Raw genomic sequence first — 12,338 nt, 5'->3', positions numbered from 1 at the left:
TCATGTTCAGTGTTGAGTAGAGTGCCTTGCAGTAGTTCAGCCTGGAAGTGACCAGAGCATGGATACCTGTATAGAGACCTTTTCAGAAAAAGCCGCAGTTGGCAATGAACCAAAACTGATAAGAGGCATTTCTTTTCCCGAGGGCACCCGAGAAACCCTCAATCAAGGAGCACCCTCTGACTGTGAGCCTCACAAATCAGTAGCACATCAAAAGTGCCTCCATCTTGCCTGGATTACATTTGAGTTTGTTCTCCCACATCCAAGTCCACACAGCAGCCAAGCACAATTCACAGTCTCCACTGCCCCCACTGATCAGATGACTAATCATACTGATGACTGTACAGCCCAAATCTCATGGCCACGTCCCTTGGGAGTTCTGTGCAAATATTAAACAGTACTAGGGACAAGATGGAACCCTGGAGAATTTTGCAGACCAAAGGCAAGGGGGTAGAGCAGAGGTTCCCTAGCACCACCATCTTGACCCCATTCTATGGAGCAAGCCATACTTGGTGCTACAGACGTGGCACAACAGCCCTGCTGGAAGGACATCTTTGGCAACCCCTCCTATGTGTTTCTCCTTCAGATGCTACTCTACCACTGACACACTTCAATCAAAACTCTGGTTGGATCACGACTGCTGCCTCTTTCTTAGCAGATAGCAAACCCTTCTTCCTACCGTAGTTTCTTTTCTCAGGATAAGACTCACCTCACCTGAGGTGACATGCCAAATGCTGCCCCCTTTACCTGATGAAGTGCCAGCTTCTGCTCCTCTCACTTTCCAATGCTCTAGCTCAGCACTATCTTCCCCACCACATTTCCTGTTTCTCTCTTCCTTTTACAGAAAGAAGGAGAAGGAAAAGCAGTGGCGACAAACAGGCGGACAGAGATGGGCACACACCCACCCACCAACCTACTGCCTGAAGTGACTGCTTTGGTTGGCCTAATGGAGGCGCTGGCCCTGGTGACAGTGATGAAGCAAAGGACATAGGGGTATGTGTGAGTGTAGCTAGATGGATGGGGCTCTGCAGTAGGTTCCCTGTGTTAAATGCCAGCCCAATGATTCACCCTAGGGCAAGGCAGTGCTCCCTCTGATAGGTCCATGATGAGCTACATCCTCCTCGCCAAGTGTGCCTGCAGTGATGAATGGTGTTAAATGTGGGATGAGGTGGTCTGCTCAAAAAGGCACTCCCTGGATGTGTGTGTTTGTGTGAGTCGATCGATCAATCGATCAATCGATCAATCGATCTATCTATCTATCTATCTATCTATCTATCTATCTATCTATCTATCTATCTATCTATCTATCTATCTATCTGAGAAATTTATATCCTGCCTTTCCACCCCGTTTAGGGGCCCTCAAGGCGGCTTACAAAATATTTCAATTTAATAGATAAAACAATGCTATAACATTAATAAAAACAATTAAAACCATAAACCAATAATACACAGTTGGATCATGAAAAGATGTTTCATAAAAAGCGCCAGCCCCCCAGTGTCAGCATTTGGTATGGAATATGGTGACTTCAACCCTTGATGCAGGGATTCCTAGCAGTTCTTTGCTTTTCCCCCTTTTGCTCCTGATGCCACAGCTGCTTCTGTAGTAGTGGGAGTGCCGTAGTATCCTTGTGTTGTATTGTGTGTGTATGTGTGTGGTGTCCTTGAGAATCCCCCCAGGAAGTAGCTGTTCATTGGCCTTGCGCTTGGGTCAATGAGTGTTTCTCTCTGGGACAGCTTCTCTGGCCATCAGCATGGAGGCTGGCTGGATGTGGTGTCTGTCTCCTTGAATGTCACGTTGATCATGCACCAGTTTTACTGGGATGGGCTGTGCCAGCATTACTGAGAGGGTTGCACGGGTGTGATATTGTCTCTGGATGGGTCTAGTACGGCAGTTGTTAGACTGATGTCAGGGCACCAGGGCATCAGGGCATCATAAGTGCAGAATGTGTCAGTGCCACAAATCAGTGAAATACTACCATAAATCCGAAAGTATTCAGTGATCACTTGGTAGCATGCTCAGGACTCAATACAGCGATTTTCAACCTTTTTCATCTCACGGCACACTGAAAATGCACTAAAATTGTCAAGGCACACCATGCTGCTGGTGGGCAGCTCACATCTCTCAATGGCCCTATGAATAAATGAGATTTATTTTAAAAAAATAAATAAATTTGCCAAACTCCCCTGGCACACCTGTGGATCACTTGTGGCACACTGCTTGAAAATCACTGGCTTGATTTATTGAGGAATCTTATTGCAATAGAAATACTACACCATATATATATTGACATTAATATCTAAACGCATTACAATCTCTGAGCATGAACTGGAGGTTGTCCATGACTTTGTGTACCTTGGCTCAACGATCTCCGACACTCTTTCTCTCGATACCGAGCTAAACAAGCGCATCGGTAAAGCAGCTACCACGTTTTCCAGACTCACAAAGAGAGTCTGGTCCAACAAGAAGCTGACGGAACATACCAAGATCCAGGTCTACAGAGCTTGTGTCCTGAGTACACTTCTGTACTGCAGCGAGTCATGGACTCTTCGCTCACAACAGGAGAGGAAACTGAGCGCTTTCCACATGCACTGCCTCCGACGCACCCTCGGCATCACCTGGCAGGACAAAGTTCCAAACAACACAGTCCTGGAACGTGCTGGAATCCCTAGCATGTATTCACTGCTGAAACAGAGACGCCTGCGTTGGCTTGGTCATGTCGTGAGAATGGATGATGGCCGGATCCCAAAGGATCTCCTCTATGGAGAACTCATGCAAGGAAAGCGCCCTACAGGTAGACCACAGCTGCGATACAAGGATATCTGCAAGAGGGATCTGAAGGCCTTAGGGATGGACCTCAACAAGTGGAAAACCCTGGCCTCTGAGCGGCCCGCTTGGAGGCAGGCTGTGCAGCATGGCCTTTCCCAGTTTGAAGAGACACTTGGCCAACAGTCTGAGGCTAAGAGGCAAAGAAGGAAGGCCCATAGCCAGGGAGACAGACCAGGGACAGACTGCACTTGCTCCCAGTGTGGAAGGGATTGTCACTCCCGATTCAGCCTTTTCAGCCACACTAGACGCTGTTCCAGAACCACCTTTCAGAGCACGATACCATAGTCTCTCGAGACTGAAGGTTGCCAATACCAATACAATGTCTAAAATAGAGCAAAACACATATAGGTGTGCAGCATATAACATTATAGGTAAAGGGGAGCAGAAGGCTACAATATGTTTTTGGTAGGATGTTTTTATAAAGCACCGAGGAAGAAACATCTGCGTATTGAGCCTCCTCACCAAGTCCCACCCTTACAGCAGACACAGGAGTGTCTGGCAGGATACAAAGAGCAATTGGTTTTATGTGAACTGCTATAATGAGATATGTGTGTGTGCTGCCAGACTACATGCGCGGCTGAAACACCAGGAATGTCGCCAAAAGCAGAGGTGCTCCTTCTGCCATAGTCAGCACAATTTTTCTCTTCTCAGAGTCAGGGGAATGAGTTGCCTGAGAGTAACGGGTGCTGTGCTCCTCCCTCCTTGTACGTGTGCATGCATGTGTCAGAGGACTGGAATCTAAAAATGTTATGTATGTTTTCAATCTGTTCATTCATAAATCCATAGGTAAGCACTGCTGAGATTTGACAGGAAGCCATGTCAGTTCCACAGCAATAGCAGAGGGCCTGTGGTGCAAATCCCTGATTCCACCTATTTGGGACCTTTGCGTTGCCCAGGAGTATCCTATTCATGTATGGAGCTCAGTATCAGGCTGTGGAGTCAGTCCCAGACAGCAGCCACCATTGCTCTGTTCTCACTGACCTTCTGACTACAAGTATCCAATCCCACAGGCATAACCTGGTTAACGGCCATGGGTGAGGAAGAGCAAGACCACATGCCCCCCCCCCATGGCTTAGTTATCCAGGTCCACCAACTGCTCAGCCATTGCAGATTTGCTGATAGGGAGTGTGGGAGGGGCTGCTGCCACTTCCACCTGTCACCTGCCACTGGTAAGTTGGGGGGGGGAGTAGTGCAGAGGAATTTTATCAGGGGTACAATGTTTCTTTTGGGCCCTTTCCTGGGTGAAACAGGGTGGAGGGAGGGCAGCGACAAGGACAGATTTAAGGGGCAGGGAAGGAGTGAAATGGGGTGGGGGAGGGTCTCCAGAGATACCCTCCAGATGAGTCTCCTGAGTCCAGGTCTAACTGCCTGGTAGACCTGGCCTCCATCTGAGCACTGGCAATCCTGGCCCCTGTGCCACCCAGGACCAGGACTGCAGAATTCTGCTCCCCCCCCCACGAGTAGAATGATGCCCCACCAGGGGCCTTCTGAGGCTCCTGGTGGACCTTCAAAACACTGTGTGGACCTTCAGTTTTCACCCTGAAGGCCTTCTGAAGGCCAGGGACATCTCCCCAGCCCTCAAAAGGTCTTCTAAGGGCCTTACAACATTTCTGTTTTTTGCCCAAAAACCAGAAGTCCGCAGAGGCAGTCTCCTCCAGCCCTCAGAAGGTGTGGTAAGGTAGGCGGCAGAGAGGGGTGAGGAAGGTGCCATGACCCCACAGGCATCGCATCCAGGGGCATTTGCCCCCTTGATCCCCCCCAGGTACACTAGTGCAGCTGAGATCCCAGGAAATTTCCTGCTATCAAAACTGACTTCTGCAGCAGCCATAGTCCCGCAGCTGCATCCCTGAGCTCCTATATCCTCCTTCATGGTAAACGGAGCCTTAAGCCAACAGGCTACCGTAGCAGGTCAGTTTCCTCCCAGATCTGACATTGTGTTAAGGAGTGTCATGCATGCATTCCTCAAGCCAGTACATATGGTTTGCAGCAACCACCATCACGTGCCTGCAATAGTGCCCCCAGCATCCTGCTCAGGCAGCAAGTCTGGGTAAGACTGGAAAATGTAAGATCCCAGGAAATTTCCAGACCCCCTCCTTTGGCTGCCTTTGTTCTGTTTAGGCAGAACATAAGAACACAAGAAGAGCCCTGCTGGATCAGGCCAAGGGCCCATCTAGTCCAGCTTCCTGGATCTCACAGTGGCCCACCAGATGCCTCAGGGAGCACACAAGACAACAAGAGACCTGCATCCTGGTCTGCATCCTTGCATCTGGCATTCTGAAGTAGCCTGCTTCTAAAACCAGAGAATAGGGCTTCCTGAGAACTCAACCTTGGTTTCTTTTCTGACCGCATTATACAGAAGGACAAACTTCTGAACATTTTGTTGTTGTTGTTGTTGAAGGCTCTGAAACAAACCTACTTCTGTATTTCCAGGGGCTGCAGTTGACTTGCTTTGTCCTTCTCTGCCTTCTATGGCAAAATATTCCAGAACCTGTGAAAGCCCTACACTTGCCATAAGAATAAATTATGTATGTTTTTGCCAGAAGGCATGGGTATGCCTTGCCTTGGTGCAGGATCTGACATCTCTTGGTCCAAACTGAGTTGCTGGGATTTCTTTTACTATATAGACAGTTACAACCAGTGTCGACACTGATCCCTCTCGGAGACTTCTCAATCCTCAGCGATCAGGCATCTTAAAAAGAAGCAAGACAGTGCCTGCTGACCACCCTCTTTCCCCAATACTATCAGACAGGCAGGAAGCCTGGCCCTTTAATTAGGCCAAGCCTGAAGCTGTTCTTTCTGGCACTGAGGAAGCAGAGATGTAGCTGCTACTGCACTGAGGAAGCCAGTACTGGAGAGAGTCTGCAGCAGATTGGGAGTGTGAAAGGGAGCAGTCTCAGGGTGGCAGGGAATCTGCCTGTGCTTCTCTGGAAAGGAAAAAGGGGAAAGGTTTAGAGAAGAGAAAAACTGGCCTTCTGGCCAGCCTGGATGGCCAGAGCTTAACCAGGAATGTGCTGATTTCATCCCTGTTCATTCATCACAAAGCAGACGCCTTCAGAAGACTGTGGACAGTGTGCCGTTCTCCAGGTAAGCCCTCTGTGTTCATTTGGGCTGGGTAACTTTGCAGGGCAACAAGAGTGGGGGAGTGGGTGGGGCTGAGCAGTTTTGGGAAACAGCCACTCTGTGGGACCCTGGATCTTTGGGAGCATCTCTGACCCTATCCTTTTGGGCAGGATGTGCTCGGCCAGTCCCTGACCAAGCAGGAAGCATTTTAAATTGCCATTTTCTTCTCTTAAAAAAAAGTAATTAATTTGCTTGATTACAAAGACATTCTCACGTATTTGTCCTGATGACCGAGAGACCCATATTGCATACATGACCCACATTTTGCAAGAGAAATGGAGCATTGCAAACCAAACCTTTCAGCTGTGTTGGCAGCTGTTCCGGCTGCTGCATCACAGACCGACCTGCACTTAAGTATTGAACGTGGACCATATTAATTATTTACTGTAACTCATCATAGCATATTAGTAAATGTTCCAGGCTCTTGGTCATTTAAAGTCTTCCGGTAGAGGAACATAGGACTTCTGTCTAATGATTCTTCTGCTTAGTCTCTGTTTTTGGAGGGGCAGGGGGAAGAATCCAGGTGGAGTTTGTGTTTGTCCAAACCAGTTGGGTCTGAAGTTTACCCAAATGACATTTTAGGCTGAACTTTATATATAATAAAATGTTTAGTCATTTTAGTAAAGGTGACTCCAAGGTGGTCTTGAATCAAATTGCTCCATGAAGGTGAGTGAAGGGACTTCCTTTTTTATGTCAAAGTCTAAGCAAGTGTTACGGACTGCTTCACAGACCAGAATGACTTTTAGAATGGAGCATTTATTTTGGTTTGTAGCTTCTGTGGCCTTAAAAATAAACTTTGATGGCAGATCTGGGAACAGACAGTGTCTCCCAGTAGGAGATCCCGTCTTAATGCCTGTTTATTACAACTGTGTGTGACATTGTGTCCAATACTTTTGTTTCCTCGTTTTAAAATTCCTACCCTGGTCAGGAGAGGAGAATTATGTGAGTGAGTATAAGAATATTGTTAGCATTATTAAACCATTTTGTTGGCATAATTAAAATGGTAAATCTCTAAAAAATTGTGGGAAGACAAATAGGGGTGTGTGCACTTGCATAGTAAGAGAAGCCAATGAAGTGACTCGGATAATCCCTCCTTAGACTAATGTCCTTATCTCGCAGTCCTGGAAAGAAGCATCTCTTCAATGTGTGCTGTTGGCTTGCAGTTCCCAATTCTGGTTTTATTCCATCTTTCAGCTGCCAAAAAGGTGAGTTAGAAGTGTTGTTTGTATTGAGCTACTTGTTATAATACTTTAACTCTTGACAAGTTCTCAGGGTTGGCCTCCGAGTAGGCTTAGTTTCCCCTCCATACTTCCATCTTTGTCTCTGTTTAGGATCTTGTGTGAGTGGTGGTTGTAGAGGTGCAACGTGTCTAGAAATGGTCTGAAACTGGTTTTCTTAAGGTAAGCAGGAATGGACCTAGTTAGCATCTGGAAGGAACTCTGTGTATGCTGCAGTCAGCGTCTTAGAGGAAAAGTGCAGTGCAAATTGTTATGTCCAGAAAGCTCACCATATTGCAGCAATTCTGTGTAAGATTGTTTGATCGGAATAAACTTTGCAAATTTCTCAAAATATTATTATTTATTCTGCCATTGCAGAAGAGGACCAAGTTCATGTAGAAAACTGAAACCTCACCCTCTGAGCGCTTCTGTCCCCTGGGATCTAAGATTTCACCAAGCATTTCTTCTTGTATGTATTCAGATGTGTGCCTACACTCATAAGAGCTAGAAACTGTGTTTTAAAACAGAAAGCTAAATCTTAGGCTAAATTTCACAGTTACTTGATACATTCATCAGTGTATGGGATACATAAAGCCCTGGCTGAAGACATTCCCTGGCTCAGTATTTATTGAGGGTCAGGAATGGTTTCTGGCAGCTGTAATGCTCCTGTTTGCATAATCTCCACCAACAGATTGCAAATTATTATTTGCATAATCTCCACCAACAGCTGATGCTAAAGACCTGTTGAACATTCTATCCTCAAATTTCCCCTCTCCAACTTTCAAAAAGCTGGAAACTCTGCAAATCTAGCAATGATCAGGCTTGCCTTCTCATAATATAAGATAAATTTTGCTATTCTGTTTCTGGTTTCCAACAGAAAGATGAGAAAGGTCCTTTATGCTACTTATGAGTGCTCAGAGGTGGGCAGCAGTCACAGAGACCTCCTTAAGGTTTGGGAACATTTGTTCCCTTACCTTGGAGCTGCGCTGCAGCTGCTCCGGTGCTGGAAAATTGGATAGGATTGGGCCCTAAATCAGCAATCTGTTACAAAACACACCATAAATCTCCTGGGTGCTCTGATCCAGGGGTGTCCAAACTTTTTGGCAGGAGGGCCACATCATCTCTCTGACACTGTCAGGGGCCAGGAAAAAAAGAATTAATTGACATTTTTAATTTGAAAAATTTTACATAAATTTACATGAATGAATATATTAGAGATGGAATTTATTTGAATTAATGAAGGTCTTGCAATAGCTCAAGGCCTATAAAAGGCCTTCTGCTTGGGCACAAAGCAAGGCCAGCCTTTCTTTCACTGCTGCTGCTGCACCACAGACGTGGAACACCAAGCAGTGGAGGGAGCCCTTGGCCCGCAGCTCACATGAGAGTTGAATAGTCGCCCTCACACTGAGAGCAGTTGTGTCAGGCCAGTGCAGAGGGCCAGAGGCTCATTGGAGACTGGGGGCTCCCCTTGGGCCTGATTGGGAGTCCCTGAGGGCTGCAAATAGCCCCCAGGTGGGGGTTTGGGCACCCCTGCTCTAGAAGTTCAAGTAAAATCATGTAAACTGTTGTAGATGATTGATAGTTGGAAACTGCTGCATCCTAGAACACTCCCTCCCACAAAATGTTGCATCAGTCTCTGTGGCTCCTGTTGCCAATGTTGCCCTAATTTCTCTGTTCATTGCTGCATCAGCACTAGAAAGTTGGATAGGATTGGGCCCTCAATGACATATAATTCAAGGCCAGGTTTTCCCAAGGACTGACAAGAGAGAAGAGAATCACAAGGTGAGAACCAGCGGATCTGCATTTATTTATTGTACTGCCTCACAGCTTCCTGAATAAAACATGTAAAGACCAGATGGGTCTTGTTTACTTTGGTGGGATAAATGTAGAAGGTACTGGTAATTAAAAAAAAAAAAAAGAACAGTCAGTGTAGACTCCATATTAAGTCCTTGGTAAACAGTGCAGTGAAGCTGTAGCCAATCAGTGTCATGGCAAATAGAAGGCACAGGTTCACAGCACATGCAACACGTTCTTCAGAATGCATGGAGAGCCTCTGAGATCTATCTTTAATTGCCTCCTAAGGTCTTGAGAGAATTTTCTAGAGCGGTGGTTCCCAAACTTTTATGCATCAGGACCCACCTAAAAAAATTTTCACTTTACCAGCCGCTCAAGCCTCTGTGGCTATAATGGTGATTGGGCAGCAGTGCTCCCTGCAAGTAGCAAGTTGTTTAACCTTCCAGCACACAGCCTGATCTACCCTGTCAGTTTCGCGAACCATCAAAAATCAGGTTGTGACCAGTTATGGACATGGCCCCTATAGTAACATGCCCCCCCACATCACACCGCCCCCCCCCCCCGCACTCCAGGGATACTTACCTAGGCACAAGGAGCCTCACACAACACTCTGAACAGCTCTAAAAGCCTTCATAGTCTTCTGGGGTGATCTTAAAGAATACAGTTTTCTAACAAGAACCAGAAGTACTCTTTAAGATTGCACCAGAAGCCTCAGAAGGCTTTTGGAGCTGTTTAGAGTGGCATGTGGGGCTTTGCCTGCCCGCGGAACAGCTCCAATGGGCAGGTGGAGGTGGTGTAGTGGGTGGAGGTGGCAACAGCGGGAGGGCGTAACAGGCGAGGCACCTGGGGCTTTTGCCCCCCTGCCCCCCAGGCCCGCCACTAGTTGTGACCCACTGGTGAACCACAGACCCACAGTGAGAAGCACAGGCCTAAAGCATGTGGGTCTGTGGGTGTGATGAGGAAAACTTTATCCTCCCCGTGGGGAAGGCTCAGTGCAAGCCCATCAGTAAGTGTTAAAGGAGATGCTGAAGGACACCGTCTGAAGCAGAACATCTTGTCCTAGACTCGAGAATGAGCAAATGGGAAGTGTACATTGACTAAGGGCCCAATCCTATCCAATTTTCCTATCCAATGTATTGCAGCTGTGTTGATGGGGCATGCTCTGCATCCTGTACTGGTGAGGAAGTCACACATGTTTGTTCCCTTACCTCGGTTCTTACAGACAGCCTATTCTGCAGCTATGTAATTCTGCCGTGTCGCTATATTGAGTGACTTCATGCTCCAGAACAAGGCAAGGCAAAATCAACTACCATCATCCAAGCTGGTAGGACCTCCTCCTACTGGAAGGAGGCAGGACCAGAGCAGTAAATCACAGCGAATCATAGCCAATACTTTGGGGCCATGGGAGCTTTAATTACTTAAGGCTGCAATGCAATCCCATACACACTTTTGCTGGGAGTAAGCCCCATAGAACTCAATGAAACTTACTACTGAATAGACATGCATAGGATTGGACCATAAGTAATTTATTTTCCACAGTCCTTAAAGGTTCTTCCATAGCATGCAATCTGGGTGTGAGTATTTAATATTCTACCATGAGTAGTAGAAATGGAATTAACATTCCATTAATTCCATTAAAAGTAGTAGAAATGGAATTAACATTCCATTTTAATTCCATTAAAAGGGCCATGAGAAGCAGGTAGTGTGTGGTGAAGTTCATCCCAGAACAGTTTTATTGAAGAAGTAGATCTTGGGGAAGAGGCTTGGAGGAGGAGAAAGAGGGCTGCTTTGGGGTTTTTCTTTCCTCTAAACACCAGCCCACTTGCATAGCTCTCTTTTGGTGCAAGTCTGTTCTCGCATACTCTGGAGAATGTACACATTGCTCATTTCTTCTTTGTTTCAACAAGGTGCAGAGAGAGCCCATTCCTGGGGGTTGCTTTCCAGCTCTGGAATTTTACCTGAGGCTTGCTGAAGCTTGAGCCCAAACAGGATCCAGTTATATTTGTAAGACATGAAGAGCAACCACAGTTATATTTGTATTCATGAAGAGCAGCCACAAAAAAACATTAATAATTTTACCAATGTATTTTAAATGTTTGGTGGTTTTATATTATTTCATGAGTTTTTTAAATTTAAGGAGCTTTTGTGAATAGGGTAGTTTATCCATTAAAAAGTAAATGTGTGTTGGCAACCTTCAGTCTCGAAAGACTATGGTATCACACTCTAAATGGTGGTTCTGGAACAGCGTCTAGTGTGGCTGAAAAGGCCGATTCGGGAGTGACAATCCCTTCCACACTGGGAGCAAGTGCAGTCTGTCCCTGGTCTGTCTCCCTGGCTATGGGCCTCCCTTCTTTGCCTCTTTGCCTCAGTCTGTTGGCCAAGTGTCTCTTCAAACTGGGAAAGGCCATGCTGCACAGCCTGCCTCCAAGCAGGCCGCTCAGAGGCCAGGAAATATGTAATGAGAAACTAATAAGAGAAACATTATTTGTTGAATACTACAATTCTTGCTGCTCAAGTCTTATCAAACTTCCTAACGGCCTTTGCAGTAGGCTAGGTTGAAAGGGTGAGATGCTGATTTGCCCAACACCAACCAGTCAATCTTCTTTTCTGAGGTTTTGAACCTGGATCTCCCATTCTGTGCAGGGTAGCACGGCTGGTCCCATGTGTGGGAGTGGACATGACATGCTATGCTTTCTGTCGTATCTCCTCTTTGTAATACAAAGAAACAAAGCAGAATGGACTACATGTTTAAAATGTCAACCAGTTAATGAATGTTTACAACATAAAAATTGCCCTGCCAGATCAGTCTTGAGGCCTGCCTACCACTCAGAGGCCACACAGTGGCATAGCTAGAGGGGGTGCAAAGCATTAGTTTGGCAGGGAGCCTCATCATGACTTGCAAGTGGCCCATCCCTTTGGAGCCATTCTGGGCAGTTGGAGCAAAACGGAGGCAATTATGCAGGATGAAGCACATGGGCAGTCAAGGCAAATGCCTCCATTTCGCTCCTATCGCCCAAAATGGTTCCGAAGGAAAGAGGAAGGAGCCGCTTGCAAGCCGTGAGGCTCCCTGCAAAATGTAGTGCTTTGCACCCCCTCTAGCTATGCCACTGTGGCCAGATATATTCTGTGTGAAGTTCACAGGCACAATTTATTGTAATAGCCATGTTTTTAAAATCAGAGTATCATGCTAGTCCATCTCCCTGTTTAGTGTAGGCAAATTAATCATCTGATGTTTCATCTGGTGAATAAATTATGATGTTGATGAAAAATATTTATATACCACTTGTTGTTAAAAAGTTCACAAAGCAGTTTAACAACATATTACCAAAACTTGTATATAAGTGTATTTTGAAGGTAGTGTAACTTACAAAACCTCCAGGACC

The sequence above is a fragment of the Tiliqua scincoides genome, chromosome 3, assembly GCF_035046505.1.
Source record: "Tiliqua scincoides isolate rTilSci1 chromosome 3, rTilSci1.hap2, whole genome shotgun sequence".
NCBI lineage: Eukaryota > Metazoa > Chordata > Lepidosauria > Squamata > Scincidae > Tiliqua > Tiliqua scincoides.
The sequence above is the reverse complement of the archived record's forward strand: the minus strand, read 5'-3'. Positions refer to the sequence as shown.